At 46.3% G+C, this 15,821-nt stretch overlaps 1 protein-coding gene across 1 annotated transcript in view; it reads right to left on the minus strand.

Moving 5' to 3' along the window:
- The window catches only part of MID2 (midline 2), a 258,997-nt gene extending 244,609 nt beyond the window's left edge, over positions 1-14,388 (minus strand). Inside the window, exon 1 of the mRNA XM_070759822.1 lies at positions 14,302-14,388. The gene's annotated coding sequence lies outside the window, so the exon portion shown is untranslated. The remainder of the gene's footprint in view (positions 1-14,301) is intronic.
- Between the last annotated feature and the right edge of the window lie 1,433 nt (positions 14,389-15,821).

The raw sequence follows: 15,821 nt of genomic DNA on the forward strand, positions 1-15,821 counted from the left end.
AATAATAATAATAATAATAATAATAATAATAATAATAATAACAACAATATACTAGATAGATAGATAGATAGATAGATAGATAGATAGATAGATAGATAGATAGATAGATAGTTAGATAGAGATAGAGATATATGTATATATATATATACACAGAGATACAGAGAGAGAAAGAGGCAGACAAATAGAAGACAGAGGTATAGAGAGAAATTTAGAGAGACAGAGAGACAGACAGAGAGACGGACAGACAGAGAAAAGCACTGAGAGAAAATGACATTCAGAGAGAAAGATAGAGAGATACAGGGAAAGAGAGAGAGATATACAAAGGAATGGACAGACAGATAGAGAAAATCATTGAGAGAAAAATGGATTCAGAGAGGAAGATGGAGAAATACACATTAGATACAGAGAGAAAGAGAGGGAGAGATACAAAGAGAGAGAGAGATACAGAGAAAGAAAGAAAGAAGCAGACAGATAGAAGACAGAAAGGTATAGAGAGAAATTCAGAGTGAGAGAGAGAGAGAGAGAGAGAGAGAAGCAGACAGATAGAAGACAGAAAGGTATAGAGAGAAATTCAGCGTGAGAGAGAGAGAGAGAGAAAGAGAGAGAGAGAGAGAGAGAGAGAGAAGGCATCCAGAATCAAATTTAGAAAAATGCAACTTGCACTAAACTCCTAGGTGCCACAAAAAGATTTACCCCTTTCTTCTGTAAGGTACTGTATGGCCGCTAGCGAGAAAAAGAATCAAAAACTATGTGCAAGTAAATGTTTACTCAAGTCCTAAAAGCGCCCTGATGTCCAAGGCCAAACAAGGACATGCCTCCAGTCTATACACACAGCCATAAGTAGCCGAAGCCTTCGGAACCGAAGCCTGCCGAAGAATGGCCAGAAGCTCGGGAAACAATAACTGCAGGTAACCCAAGCAAGCAAGTCAAGCTGTAACCTTCTAAGGAAAGAAGAGTCGTGGGGTTTTTTTTAAGATCCCCACTTAAAAGAGCAGATAAGGCTGCTTCCTCATTCCAACTCAATGAATGCTGTGTTCTTTCTTTTCAGCATTTCTTTTAACCCTTCCAAACCATCCGAGCAAGGTATACATGGGTGCTTCTGACTGCCAAATTGTTATTTGCGCTGGCAAAATTCCCCACATTTTTCCCCTTCAGGCAAAAGAACAGTAAAAAAAAAAACCCACAACCTCATCCACTTCCAATTGGCTAGGCCAAGCTTCTCCGCTGTTTTAGAGACTCCTTGAACTCCACAAGATGCTTTAATACAGTGATGGTGATCTTTTTTTTCCTTGGGTGCTGAAAGAACATGTTTGCATTCTATCATGCATGCGTGAGTGCCCACGCCCATAATTCAATGCCTGGGGAGGGCAAAAACAACTGCCCGCTCCCCCCAGAGGTCCTCCGGAGGCTGGAAGCACCCTCTTTCCCAACTTCTGGTGGGCCCAGCAGGCTTGTGTTTCTCCGTATATATATCGAACACAAAAACAATGAGGCAGGTTTTACGCATTACCGTAATTAGTGATGGGCGAACCCAACGGTGTTCGGGTTCGGCAAGTTCGGATTAACTTTATGCAAAATTCGGCCGAACCCGAACTCGAACCCGAACGGGGAATCCCTCCCATGAAGAGATTCCGGGGTGGAGCCTTGACGTCACCGGCAGGTTGCTAAGGACGCCAAGGTGATCACTTCCTGGATTCCAATCCAGGAAGTGATCACCTTGGCGTCCTTAGCAACCTGCCAGTGACGTCAAAACTCCGAACACCGAATACGACCCTGAACTTTGCCCAAAGTGTGAAAAAATTTCGGGTTCGGGTTCGGTATACCGAACACTGCAAAATTCGGTACGGACCCGAATTGTGCGGGTTCAGTTCGCCCATCACTAACAGTAATCCCTCGTTTTTCGCAGGGGATGCGTTCCAAGACCACCTGTGAAAAAAGAATTTCCATGAAGTAGAGGAAAGATATTTTTTTATATATTTAATGAGTATTTGGACTTTTAAAACCCACCCTTTGCATTAAACCAGTGTTTCCCAACCTTGGCAACTTGGAGATATCTGGACTTCAACTCCCAGAATTCCCCAGCCAGCATGCGCTGGCTGGGGAATTCTGGGAGTTGAAGTCCAAATATCTTCAAGTTGCCAAGGTTCTGAAACACTGCATTAAACAGTCATTCTATAATGTCTCTCAGCTGGAACTACACGTGATATCCTACCAGTTTCTTTAATAGAGTACAGTAGTACTGTAGAAGCATTTTGTGAATTTGTAATGGATTTTAAAATTTTCCATGGATTTAATGGATTTAAGTCCCCTTTGAAAACCTGTGAAGTAGCAAATCCACAAAAGGTGAACCGCGAAGTAGCGAGGGATTACTGTACTCCAAAAGGCAGAGCTGTCATATTTTCTATGCCATTGCCTAAACGCATGGAGGTGGGGGGGTTTTAAGAATTGCTCCCCCCCCCCCCCCCAAAAAAAAGTCATTCCTTGCCTCAAGGAATTTATGATCTTAAATTCAGTCGAAAGGAAGTCAACTAAAGAAAGTGGCAGAGGCGAAAAGACAAACCACATTTGGTCTTGCAAATCAAAATTCAGCACAAAGGTAAGCCATTTGTCTAAAATGGTATAGACCAGTGATGGCAAACCTATGGCATGCTGGCTAGAGGTGGCACATGGAGCCATATCGGAGGGCACGTGAGACTTTGCCGTGTTTCAGCTGCAGCATGAATGTGCGTGATTTTCACTATTAGGAAAGGTCATTTCGTCCTCCGGACGCTTCGTGGAAGCCCCGGATGCACAAAATATCCCCCAACAGACAAACAGGAAGTTCAGAAAAATACACTTCCGGTTTGTCGTTGTGCTGTTTTTGAACTCTGGAGGGTTCAGGGAAGCTTCCTGAAGCCCTGTAGTGCAAAAAACAGCACAATGGCAAACCAGAACTGCATTTTTCAAACTTCCAGTTTGCCCATTGTGCTGCTTTTTCTGTGCTCCAGAGTTTCAGGAAGCTTCCCTGAACCGTCCAGAGTGCAAAATAATGATAATTAATAATAATTTATTAGATTTGTATGCCGCCCCTCTCCGAAGACTCGGGGTGGCTCACAACAATAATAAAAACAATGTTACAGTGGAACAAATCTAATATTAAAAGAGAAAAAAAAATATAAAACCCCATCATTCAAAACCAAACAACACATACATACCAAACATAAAATATAAAAGCCTGGGGGAGGTATCTCAGTTCCCCCATGCCTGGAGATATAGGTGGGTCTTGAGTAATTTACAAAAGACAAGGAGGGTGGGGGCAGTTCTGATCTTTGGGTGGGAGTTGATTCCAGAGGGCCGGGGCCGCCACAGAGAAGGCTCTTCCCCTGGGGCCCGCCAAACGATTTGTTCAATTTGATCAATATCTCTTTGTCGGTGAGGTGTCCAGAACTGAACACAGTGTTCCAAATGTGGTCTCACCAGCGCTCTATACAGCTCTATAGAGCGGGATCACATTCTCCCTCTTCCTGCTTGTTATACCTCTAGCTATGCAGCCAGGCATTCTACTTGCTTTCCTTACTGCCTGACTGCACTGTTCACCCATTTTGAGACTGTCAGGTTCGCCATCACGGATCTAGGATCTTCTGTTGAGCAGGGGGCTGGACTAAAAGACCTCCAAGTCCATCCCAGCTCGATTCTGATTCAGTTTCATCTCAGCGTGGATTTTGAGAGACCCTTAGGAAAATTATTTTGGAACAGGGCCTTCTAAGGAGGTCTCTCGTGGCATCGAAGCTAAAGAAGGCGTGAAGTTTGATTGACACATAACGCTAAGCCATAATGTGAGGGTTTCGGGGTTTATGTTTGGCCTCGCATGATGTATACAGTGAAACTTTGAACCCAGCAACTGTGATCAATAATTACTTATGGCTTAGCCATATGTAGTTTTTTCAAAATCCTAGCAGCGTGCCAACACTTTAACAGCAAGAAAGAGGAGGTGGTGGGAGAAGAGAGAGAGACACAGAAAGAAAGAATAAGATTGAAAAACGAACGGGGAACTGCGATCATCGGAACGGATGGGCACATATCTTTCAAGCGCATTGGAAATCTAAACATTTGTTGTAAGCTTGAAAATCCAACCTGTGAAGCTCACTCAAAAATGGATACCCATATCCGGGGGAAACAGCCCAAACCTTTTCTCTCCGAGGCTTCATTTCAAATCTTAGTCATCTGCAAAAATTGAAAGTTTCTACAGTTACGTGTTCATATTTACCTCCAAAGAAGTTGACCCTAAATTTAAGGCCGTTCTTTCCCTCTTCAAAGTAAGATTAGTCAGAAAAATAAAACCTTCATCTGCTTCTATTATGACCTAAAGACACCTCTCTTGTGTGCACAATAAATTATTAGAGAGCGGGGAAGGAAAGTATCTCTCCTTTCAGATAAATGCCACATTATTTCCCTCCTGAAAGATTCAGCTCCTTTAAACCTCAGCGCAAGGAAGGGAGCCATCAGGAAATCTTGCCGGAGGCTTGTCAATATTTCTCGTGCTCCCTCACCTGGAATAATTCAAATCTTCTCCCTTACCGCCACCACCCCTGCAAGCAATCTAAGAGCTCCCCCCAGGAGAACGGGAAATCGTCCTTCCTTTCTGCCAAATTGCCTGTCCTTGAGCTGGGCATGCCACTTGCTAAGCTAAAACAGGCAAGCTGCCCCATTTGCTATCCCTGCCCTCTCAATTAACAAGCCGCCGGATGGCCTCCTGCGTGCCAAAAAAAAGACTCAATGCCTGTAGCAAGACACACGCATGCAAGGAGATGCATGGGAGAACTGGGGAGAGAGGTAGTTTTGGACTAGTGGTTAAGGCATTAGAAATCAGGAGTTCTGTGAGTTCTGCCTTAGGTACAAAAGGCATTTGAGTGACTTTGGGGACAATCATCAGGAGATGGTGAATTCAAGTCCTGCTTTAGGCATGATAGGTGGCTGGGTGATTTTGGGCCTATCACCAGGTGACAATGAATTTTAGTCCTTCAGTAAGCAATAAAACCAGCTGGATGATTTTGGGCCAATCACCAGGTGATGGTGAATTCTAGTCCTGCAGTAAACATGAAAACCAGCTGGATGATTTTGGGCCAATCACCAGGTGACAATGAATTCTAGTCCTGCAGTAAGCAATAAGACCATCTGGATGACTTTGGGCCAATCACCAGGTGACAATGAATTCTAGTCCTGCAGTAAGCATGAAAACCAGCTGGATGATTTTGGGCCAATCACCAGGTGACAATGAATTCTAGTCCTGCGGTAAGCATGAAAACCAGCCGGATGATTTTGGGCCAATCACCAGGTGATGATGAATTCTAGTCCTGCAGTAAACATGAAAACCAGCTGGATGATTTTGAACCAATCACCAGGTGACAATGAATTCTAGTCCTGCGGTAAGCATGAAAACCAGCTGGATGATTTTGGGCCAATCACCAGGAGATGATGAATTCTAGTCCTTCAGTAAACATGAAAACCAGCTGGATGATTTTGAACCAATCACCAGGTGACAATGAATTCTAGTCCTGCAGTAAGCATGAAAACCAGCTGGATGATTTTGGGCCAATCACCAGGAGATGATGAATTCTAGTCCTTCAGTAAACATGAAATCCAGCTGGATGATTTTGAACCAATCACCAGGTGACAATGAATTCTAGTCCTGTAGTAAGCATGAAAACCAGCTTGGGTGATTTTGGGCCAATCACCATGGGACGATGAATTCTAGTCCTGCTTTAACTGTGAAAAGCTGTCGGGCAACTTTGGGACAATCACAAGGATACAGTGAGTTCTAGTCCTGCCTTAGGCATGAAAGCTGGTTGGGTGACTTTGACCCAATCACTGTGTAGTCTCGTCCCACCTTTACGAAAGCTGGCTGGGTGACTTTGGGCCAGTCTCTCAGCTCAACTCACCTTACAGGTTTCTTGTTACATGGAAAATAGGAGGAGGAAGGAACATTATGTATATTTGCCACCTTGGGTTATTTATAAGAATAATAAAGTCAAGATAAAAATACATACATGTAAACAAACAAGGACATGAACAGACACTTAGCTGTCAAGTACCCCACGGAACAATCAGCAGGAACATTAAGGGTGGAGTTAGGTATTCCGTTTCACCCCTTGGAGCGAGAACAGCTTTTAAATAATAATAATAACAATAACTGTGCATTTGCAACACACCTCTTGCCTTAAATGTTAAGTGGCTCTCTAATTTCAGAAGACACTTTCTTGAGGAAGCCACAATCTCTGGATCCCTGCCTTGCTTCATAAAAATCATCTTTGCTACTTGATAGGATTCCCACACAGGGCTCTTAATTAACACCCAGGAAACCAGAATAAGAATGGAGCTGGATGGGACTTGGGAGATCTTCTAGTCCAGCCCCTCTGCTCAAGCAAGAGATCCTACTGCCCAAGGAACTGCTGATGCAGTTCTACAGAGGAATCATTGAGTCTGTCATCTGCACCTCTATAACTGCCCACTTTGGTTCTGCAACCCAACAAGACCGATACAGACTTCAGAGGAGAATCAGAACTGCAGAAAAAAACAATGGCTGCCAACCTGCCTTCCATTGAGGACCTGTATACTGCACGAGTCAAAAAGAGGGCTGTGAAAATATTTACTGACCCCTCGCATCCTGGACATAAACTGTTTCAACTCCTACCCTCAAAACGTTGCTATAGAGCACTGCACACCAAGACAACTAGACACAAGAACAGTTTTTTTTCCAAACGCCATCACTCTGCTAAACAAATAATTCCCTCAACACTGTCAAACTATTTACTAAGTCTTACTTACTACTATTTTTTTCTCATCATTACCCATTTATTCTCACTTAGGGCTGTATGACTGTAACTTGTTGCTTGTATCCTAAGATTTTTATTAATATTGATTGTTTCTTCATTGCTTATTTGACCCCTATGTCAATCATTAAGTGATTCTTGATAAATATCTCTTCTTTTATGTGCATTGAGAGCACATGCACCAAAGACAAATTCCTTCTTTGTCCAATCACACTTGGTCAATAAAGAATTCTATTGTATTCATAGAAACATAGAAGACTGACTGCAGAAAAAGACCTCATGGTCCATCTAGTCTGCCCTTATACTATTTCCTGTATTTTATCTTACAATGGATATATGTTTATCCCAGGCATGTTTAAATTCAGTTACTGTGGATTTACCAACCATGTCTGCTGGAAGTTTGTTCCAAGGATCTACTACTCTTTCAGTAAAATAATATTTTCTCATGTTGCCTTTGATCATCCCCCCAACTAACTTCAGATTGTGTCCCCTTGTTCTTGTGTTCACTTTCCTATTAAAAACACTTCCCTCCTGGACCTTATTTAACCCTTTAACATATTTAAATGTTTTGATCATGTCCCCCCTTTTCCTTCTGTCCTCCAGACTATACAGATTGAGTTCATGAAGTCTTTCCTGATACGTTTTATGCTTAAGACCTTCCACCATTCTTGCAGCCTGTCTTTGGACCCGTTCAATTTTGTCAATATCTTTTTGTAGGTGAGGTCTCCAGAACTGAACACAGTACTCCAAATGTGGTATTCTATTTTATTTTATTCTATTCTATTCTATTTCTGACAAGTGACTGTTCTGTCTCTTCTCGAAAGCCTCCAGTGATGGAGGACCCAGGACTTCTGGAGGCAAGTTGTTCCACTGGTTAATTGTTCTGTCAGGAAGTCTCTCCTTAATTCCAGGTTGCTTCTTTCCCTGACTAGTTTCCATCCACTGTTTCTTGTCTTGCCCTCTGGGGCTTTGGGAAACAAAATTGACTCCCTCTTCTTTGTGGCAGCCCCTCAAAGACTGGAATACTGCTGTCCCTGTTGTCACCTTTCAGCTGTGGCGAGGGGGGCGTTTGCCCAGGTTCGCCTGGTGCGCCAGTTGCGGCCCTATTTGGACCGGGAGTCATTACTCACAGTCACTCATGCCCTCATCACCTCGAGGCTCGACTACTGTAACGCTCTCTACATGGGGCTACCTTTGAAAAGTGTTCGGAAACTTCAGATCGTGCAGAATGCAGCTGCGAGAGCAATTATGGGCTTCTCTAAGTATGCCCATGTCACACCAACACTCCGCAGTCTGCATTGATTGCCGATCAGTTTCCGGTCACAATTCAAAGTGTTGGTTATGATCTATAAAGGCCTTCATGGCACCGGACCAGAATATCTTCGGGACCGCCTCCTGCCGCACGAATCCCAGCGACCGGTTAGGTCCCACAGAGTCGTCTGGCGGGACCCAGGGGAAGATCCTTCTCTGTGGGGGCTCCGACCGTCTGGAACCAGCTCCCCCTGGAGATTAGGATTGCCCCCACCCTCCCTGCCTTTCGTAAACTCCTTAAAACCCACCTCTGTTGTCAAGCATGGGGGAACTAAAATATCTCCCCCTTGCCCATGTTGTTTTGCCGTTTGATTGATTGACTGTGTGCCTGTTTTTTATATACTGTATATTGGGATTGTTTTATGAATGTTTTAATTTAAAATTGTAATTAGATTGGTGGGAATTGGATTTGTTACTATGTACTGTTTTTATTATTGTTGTGAGCCACCCCGAGTTTGCAGAGAGGGGCGGCATATAAATCCAATAAATCTAATCTAATCTAATCACCACCCCACCCCAGTCCCTTTTTTTCTCTAAACTGGCCAAACCCAAATCGTGCAAGTGTCTATGGAGATCATCAGTTATCCAGGTCATGGTTGTCAAGGTGCTTTTTCAAGAGACAACTGGACTTTCAGGTTTTTCTTTAAAAAAAACAATTGTTGAGAATATTAAAAAAACACAAATTGACATATACAAAAGCAAAAAAAAATACATTAAAGAAGCACAAGAAAAAAACCAAGAGACAATAACACAAAAAGAGAAACAAAAAAAAAGAGGTCCCAACATGTCAATATACATTTGTGACTATAGCATCTTACAACACTCATAGAAACATAGAAGACTGACGGCAGAAAAAGACCTCATGGTCCATCTAGTCTGCCCTTATACTATTTCCTGTATTTTATCTTACAATGGATATATGTTTATCCCAGGCATGTTTAAATTCGGTTACTGTGGATTTACCAACCACGTCTGCTGGAAGTTTGTTCCAAGGATCTACTACTCTTTCAGTAAAATGATATTTTCTCATGTTGCCTTTGATCTTTCCCCCAACTAACTTCAGATTGTGTCCCCTTGTTCTTGTGTTCACTTTCCTATTAAAAACACTTCCCTCCTGAACCCTATTTAACCCTTTAACATATTTAAATATTTCGATCATGTCCCCCCTTACAACACTCCATGTTGTAACTTCTACTATTAAAAAAGCGTTTTTGAAAACGTTTCATTTCTCATCCCAAGAAGCTGAAGAAGCATCTTCAAAGAAAAAACCAGAAAGTCCATTTGCCTCTTGGGAAAAAGCACCTTTCGAACAACCAAATCCTTGCAACACTTCTTCCTAGGTTTTAGCCTGAAGGCCTTTCATCACCTTAGTTGCTCTTCTCTGCACTTTTTCCAAAATCTCAGCATTATTATATATACATATATATTAATGTGGTATATTGAATGGAAAGGTGTTAAAAAAGCATGTTACTCTCCCTAATAAACAACTCTTGAAATCTCAGCCTCTCCTGTCTGGGAGTTTTAGCCCTTCTTTTCAAAATCTGTCTGCAGAAATGCCCTCCAGCGCTTGAAACAAGCCTTGGGGCAGAGGTCTTCAAACTTCACAACTTTGAAAAATTTGTGGACTTCAGCTCCCAGAATTCTCCAGCCACCTTTGTTGGCTGGGGAATTCTGGGAGTTGAAGTCCACAAGTCTTAAAAGTTGCCCTAAGTTTGAAGACTTCTGCCTAGGGTACCATCCTAGCATAGAAGGATGATGATGATATTATTATTATTATTATTATTATTATTATTATTATTATTATTATTATTATTATTATTATTATAGTACAACACAGCAAACGAGATCACTATGCTGGATTTCGTATTTCATCACCAGTCGGGCGCTTCCCAAGCACCTAGGACTGCGTGATGTAGCGGCAAATTATGTTTGCCGATCCCAGTAAAGCGGCCTTTTGCAATTGACAGATGGAGATTTTGTCAATTCTGATGGTTTTCAAATGTCCGCTGAGATCCTTTGGTACTGCGCCCAGCGTGCCAAGTACCACTGGGGCCACTTTCATTGGCTTATGCCAGAGTCGTTGCAGCTCGATTTTTAGATCTTCGTATTTCACTAATTTCTCTAGCTACTTCTCCTCAATTCTGCTGTCTCCTGGGATTGCGATGTCGATGATCCATACTTATTATTATTATTATTATTATTATTATTATTATTATTATTTAAACTTCTATGCTGCCCTTCTCTTGGGACACAGGGTGGCTTACATCAAGAAAAAATACAACATCTAGAAATCTAACTCTAAAAACATTCTAAAACCCCAATTTCTTAAAACCAGTCACTAGGCCTAACTGCCTAGTTGGGGCATCAGCTGGCCTGGAGCCTCAAAGATCTTGGCTTTGTTCTTCTTGCCAGGCAAGGTAGCCAAAATAGGAGACTTAGGGGTAGAGTTGGGCACCAAGAGATGGCAACCAGTCTCACTCTACTCTCAGCATAAACCTGTCCAGGGCAATGCAAGCCAGCTGTCCCAAATGTGAACTCAAGCCTGGCTTTTCTCAACCTTCCTGTTATTTCATTTTAGCCTTCGCAACAGGCAAGAACCCAATCCCGCAATCCAAAGGGTTTTTTTTCTGGGGCTTCTCGGCTTCAATTATCCAGAAGTCAACCAAGCTGCAAGCAGTATTAGAAATACCTATCCTGGAATAGCCAAGCAGAACATAAAATGAGTAACTAGCCTGATATACTGGGGAAAGGAGGGGGGTTGTCATTCTTTGGCGAACCCCAGAAAGCTCCCCATTTTTTGCAAGGGCTTTCAATCCCCCCCTGGGAAAGCTCCCAGATGGGTGTTAAAACCAGCAACGAGAACAATTTCTAAAATTTTATCTTGGCAAGACCAGCGCAGCCCCATAATTGGATTAAAACTCAAATTGCCCCCAGCTGCCACACCTCTCCAGCCCAATTCTCTTCATCCCAATCTCTACTTTCCTTTACAACCCACCCCTTCCTCTTGAAAGAGCACCCCTATAATAATAATAACAATAACAACAGAGTTGGAAGGGACCTTGGAGGTCTTCTGGTCCAACCCCCTGCTTGGGCAGGAGATCCTCCACTACTTCAGACAAATGGTTATCTGACATCTTCTTAAAAACTTGCAGTGTTGGAGGCAAGTTATTCCACTGATTAATTGTTCTCCAATTTCTGGAGAACAATTGTTCTCCAACTTCTGGAGGCAAGTTATTCCACTGCTTAATTGTTCTCACTGTCAAGAATTTTCTCCTTAGTACTAAGTTGCTTCTCTCCAGGATTAGTTTCCAACCATTGCTTCTTATTCTACTCTGGGTGCTTTGGAGAATGGGTTGAGTCCCTCTTCTTTGTGGCAACCCCTGAGATACTGGAACACTGCTATCATGTCTCCCCTGGTCCTTCTTTTCATTAAACTCCTTAAGACCCACCTCTGTCGTCAGGCATGGGGGAACTGAAACATCTCCCCCGGGCAGATACAATTTATGAATGGTATGTTTGTATGTATGTGTGTTTAGAATATGGGGTCTTTTAAATATTTTTGAACAGTAATTTAGATTTGTTGTAGATTGTTTTTTTTCCCACTTGTTGTGAGCTGCCCTAAGTCTGCGGAGAGGGGCGGCATACAAATCTAAATAATAAATAAAATAAAATAAATAATAATAAATAAACTGGACATGCCCAGTTCTTGCAACCTTTCTTCAGATGTTTTAGCCTTTAGTCCCCTAATCATCTTTGTTGCTCTTCTCTGCACTCTTTCTAGAGTGTCAACATCCTTTTTGCATCATGGCAACCAAAACTGAATGCAGTGTTCCAAGCGTGGCCTTAGCAAGGCCTTATAAAGTTGTATTAACACTGCGTGTGATCTTGATTCTATCCCTCTGTTAATGCAGCCTAGAACTGTGTTGGCCTTTTTTGGCAGCTGCTGCACACGGCTGGCTCCTATGGTTGTCCACTGAAGTCCAAATGCCTTACTGAAGTCCCTATGGGGTGTGGGACTCTATCTGATCACGAAGAGAAGACAAAGCCCCCCCCCCCCCCCCCACTCCTCCTCCCAGGACCAAACGATGCTGCTGATCCAATTGGGAATTTGGAAAGAAAAGAGAAAGGGCAATCCAATTTCAGACCACGAGGGCTGCAATTCATAGAAACATAGAAGATTGACAGCAGAAAAAGACCTCCTGGTCCATCTAGTCTGCCCTTATACTATTTCCTGTATTTTATCTTAGGATGGATATATGTTTATCCCAGGCATGTTTAAATTCAGTTACTGTGGATTGACCAACCACGTCTGCTGGAAGTTTGTTCCAAGCATCTACTCCTCTTTCAGTCAAATAATATTTTCTCACGTTCCTTCTAATCTTTCCCCCAACTAACCTCAGATTGTGCCCCCTTGTTCTTGTGTTCACTTTCCTAATAAAAACACTTCCCTCCTGAACCTTATTTCACCCTTTAACATGTTGAAATCATGTCCCCCCCCCCCCTTTCCCTTCTGTCCTCCAGACCAGTGTTTCCCAACCTTGGCAACTTGAAGATATTTGGACTTCAACTCCCAGAATTCTCCAGCCACCAAATGCTGGCTGGGGAATTCTGGGAGTTAAAGTCCAAATATCTTAAGTTGCCAAGGTTGGGAAACACTGCTCCAGACTATACAGATGGAGTTCATGAAGTCTTTCCTGATAAGTTTTATGCTTGAGACCTTCCATCATTTTTGTAGCCCGTCTTTGGACCCGGTCAAATTCCAGGGCCTGTTTAAGGGAGGGGGGAGGACACAGCACAGTGGCATTTTCATTATTTTTTTCTTTTTTCCCTGTTTCTCCGAAGAGACAAGCAGCAGCGGAGCTAAGCAGGTGATCTGCAATTACAATCAAAGACGGGAGGCTGGAGAGCACCAGCTACCCACCAGGCAGTTTCTTCCGCCTTTCCCAACTCAGCCGTTCAAAGCCGGCAAATCACACCTGAGAGAGAACCAAGAACTTGTCTCGACTGGCATTTTTCCCAGGCTCGGCGTTTTCCCGCCCGCTCCGGCTGGCAGCGCCTCCCAGCCTTCCCCGTAAGAGGGGGGCGCCCCGAGACCGCTGAACCGCCGATGGAGGAGCCGGGAGGGGGAATCGGGCCAAGAGCAGCCGGGAGGGCGCGCGCAAAGGAGCCCCGGGGGCGAGGGGACATGCAGGGCACGCGCGTGGGCATCCACGCAAACGGGTCGTCCACCCCGCAGGTTCCCGGGGCAAAGGGGCGCAAATCCAGCTGAACTTTCGGGCAGCGACTTGGGCGCAAGGAAGCGGGGCGCAAAACCGGTTGGAAAGAGGAGAGATGCGCCCGCGGGGTGGGAAGGGGGGCGCAGGATGCCCGCTTTGCATTCTGCTTCCCTGCTCTCGCTCTCCCTCCCTCCCTCTTTCCCTTCTCTCTCTGTCTCTCCCTCTTTTTCTCTCTCTCCCTCTCTCCGTCTCCTTCCCTCCCTCTCCCTTTCTCTCTGTCTCTCCCTCCCTCTCTCTCCCCCTTTTTCTCTCTCTCCCTCCCCCTCTCTTTCCCTCCCTCCGTCTCCCTCTCTCCCTCTCCTTCCCTCTCTCTCTGTCTCTCTCCCTCTTTTTCTCCCTCTCTCTCCCTCTCTCTCTCCCCCTTTTTCTCTTTCCCTCCCTCTCTCTCTCCCCCTCTCTCTCTCCGTCTCTCCCTCTTTCTCTCTCCTTCCCTCTCTCTCTCTCTCTCTCCCCCCTCCCTCCGCCCCCGCACAGCAAATGCCACTCGAGTTGCGCACCTTCCGGCAAGGGGAGGGAGGGGGCCCAAGGGCCGGGCATGTGACCCTCTGGCTCTTCGGCCTCCCTGTCTGCCGGTCTCCCTCCCTCCCCCCACCCCACTTTCCACCTCCGGCCACCGCGTGCCTTTCTTTCCGCAGCTCTGCCCATAAAACCTTCCCTTTCCTTTCGCCCGGCCCCGGGGAGACGAGCCAGCCACACACACACACCCACGCCCGCCTGCAGCAAAGCCACCCCGCGACCCCCACCTTTGCCCCGAGGGAAGGAGACCCCAGCCCGCGCCTGCTGCTTGAGCGCAAAGGCCACCTCCGGGAGCTTCCCAGCCGGGTCCCTTCCACGGGGCGGTGGCCGCGGCTCCCCCCGGTTCTCCCGCGGACCTCTTCCACCCCCCCGGCCGCCCCCAGACTTACCAGCCGGAGCGAGGAGCCTCCGCGCCGCCACCGCCGGCCCCAGCGCCGCCGCCCGGCTGTCATCTTGTTCGGAAGCGAGAAGAGGAGGAGGAGGAGCCGGGCGCCGGTGGCGGCGGAGGAAGGCGAACGCCGGGGAGCTGTCGGCCGGTCGGGAGGCTGGGAGGGAGGCGGGAGACGGGAGGAGGAGGAAGAGGAGGAGGAGGGAGGGAGGTTGGGAAGAGGCGCGGCCGGCCCGGCCGAGGGGGAGGAGAAAGGCGGGCAGGACCCGAAGCCGGAGCCGCGCCTCCTCTTCCTCCTCCTCCTCTTCCTCCGCCGCCGCCCGGTTGGAGAGCCTCCCCAAGCTTAGAAAGGGCGCGAGGCGCAGCTCCTGCGCGGGGCGCGGGCGCGCCACCCTCGGAGCAGGGCAGGAGGACGGCTGGTGCCCCCGGAGGGCATCGCAGGGCAGAACCCAGCTTTCCCGGGAGCAGGAGGACCGAACGGCCCGGAGAGACTCCAGATCCCCTCCGGAGGAAGAGAGGGAGGGGGAGAGAGGAGAGGGAAGGAGGAAGAGGGAGGGAGAGAAGGAGAGGGAGGGAAAGGCAGAGAGAGAGGGAGAGAGGGGGAGAGAAAGAGAGGGAAGGAGGAAGAGGAAGAGGGAGGGTGGAAGAGAGGGAAGAAGAGAGGAGGAGGGAGGAAATAAGAGAGAGGGAGGGAGAAGGGGGAGAGAAGGAGCGGGAGGGAGAGGAAGAGGGGGGAGGGAGGAAGAGACGGAAGAAGAGAGGAGGGAGGGAGAATGAGAGAGAGATAAAGAGAAGGAGAGGGAGGGAGAGGGAGAGAGGGAAGAAGAGAGAAGGTGGGAGGGAGGGGGAGATGGGGGAGAAGGGGAGGGAGAGAGGGAGAGAGGGGGGGGTTCTGCTTGAAGTTACAAATAGGGGGGGTGGCGGCGGCGAGGAGGACTTCTCCAACCTTTGGAAACAGCCGCTCCAAAACTTGCGCGCTTTTCCCTCCTCTGGATCGCCGCCGTTCGGAACCCTAGTTAGGGTTCGTTGCCACCCGGGCGCGGACGGAATCGGAGCAGCGCCTGCTGACCGGTCTCTTTGGCCAACTGCAGAATATCCGATCCGCAGATCATTTCCACAGTTTTTGATTTAAAGGAGGCGAACGGGGTTGCCAGCGGGTGGAAATTCCCTCCCTAATTTTCTCTCTCCCTTTCTCTCTCTCTCTCTGTCTCTCTCCGCCGTCGGCCGCTGACCTTGGAGAAAGGTCGTAATGACCAGCTGGGTTGCAAAGGTGGAAGTGCCAGCTACAAAAGGGAGACCAGAAGATGCAAATAATAATAATAATGTGGATAAGGATGATGGTGGTGGTGATGGTAATGATTATAGTAGTAGTAGTAGTAGTAGTAGTAGTAGTAGTAGTAGTAGTAGTAGTAGTCCTCGTCGTCCTCAGAGAGGGGCAGAATATAAATCCAATAAATAAATAAATAAAACAAACAAACAAACAAACAAACAAGTGATGCTGGTTGTGGCCCAGCTTCCAAT

The sequence above is a fragment of the Erythrolamprus reginae genome, chromosome 8 (genome assembly GCF_031021105.1).
Source record: "Erythrolamprus reginae isolate rEryReg1 chromosome 8, rEryReg1.hap1, whole genome shotgun sequence".
Taxonomy (NCBI): Eukaryota; Metazoa; Chordata; class Lepidosauria; order Squamata; family Dipsadidae; genus Erythrolamprus; species Erythrolamprus reginae.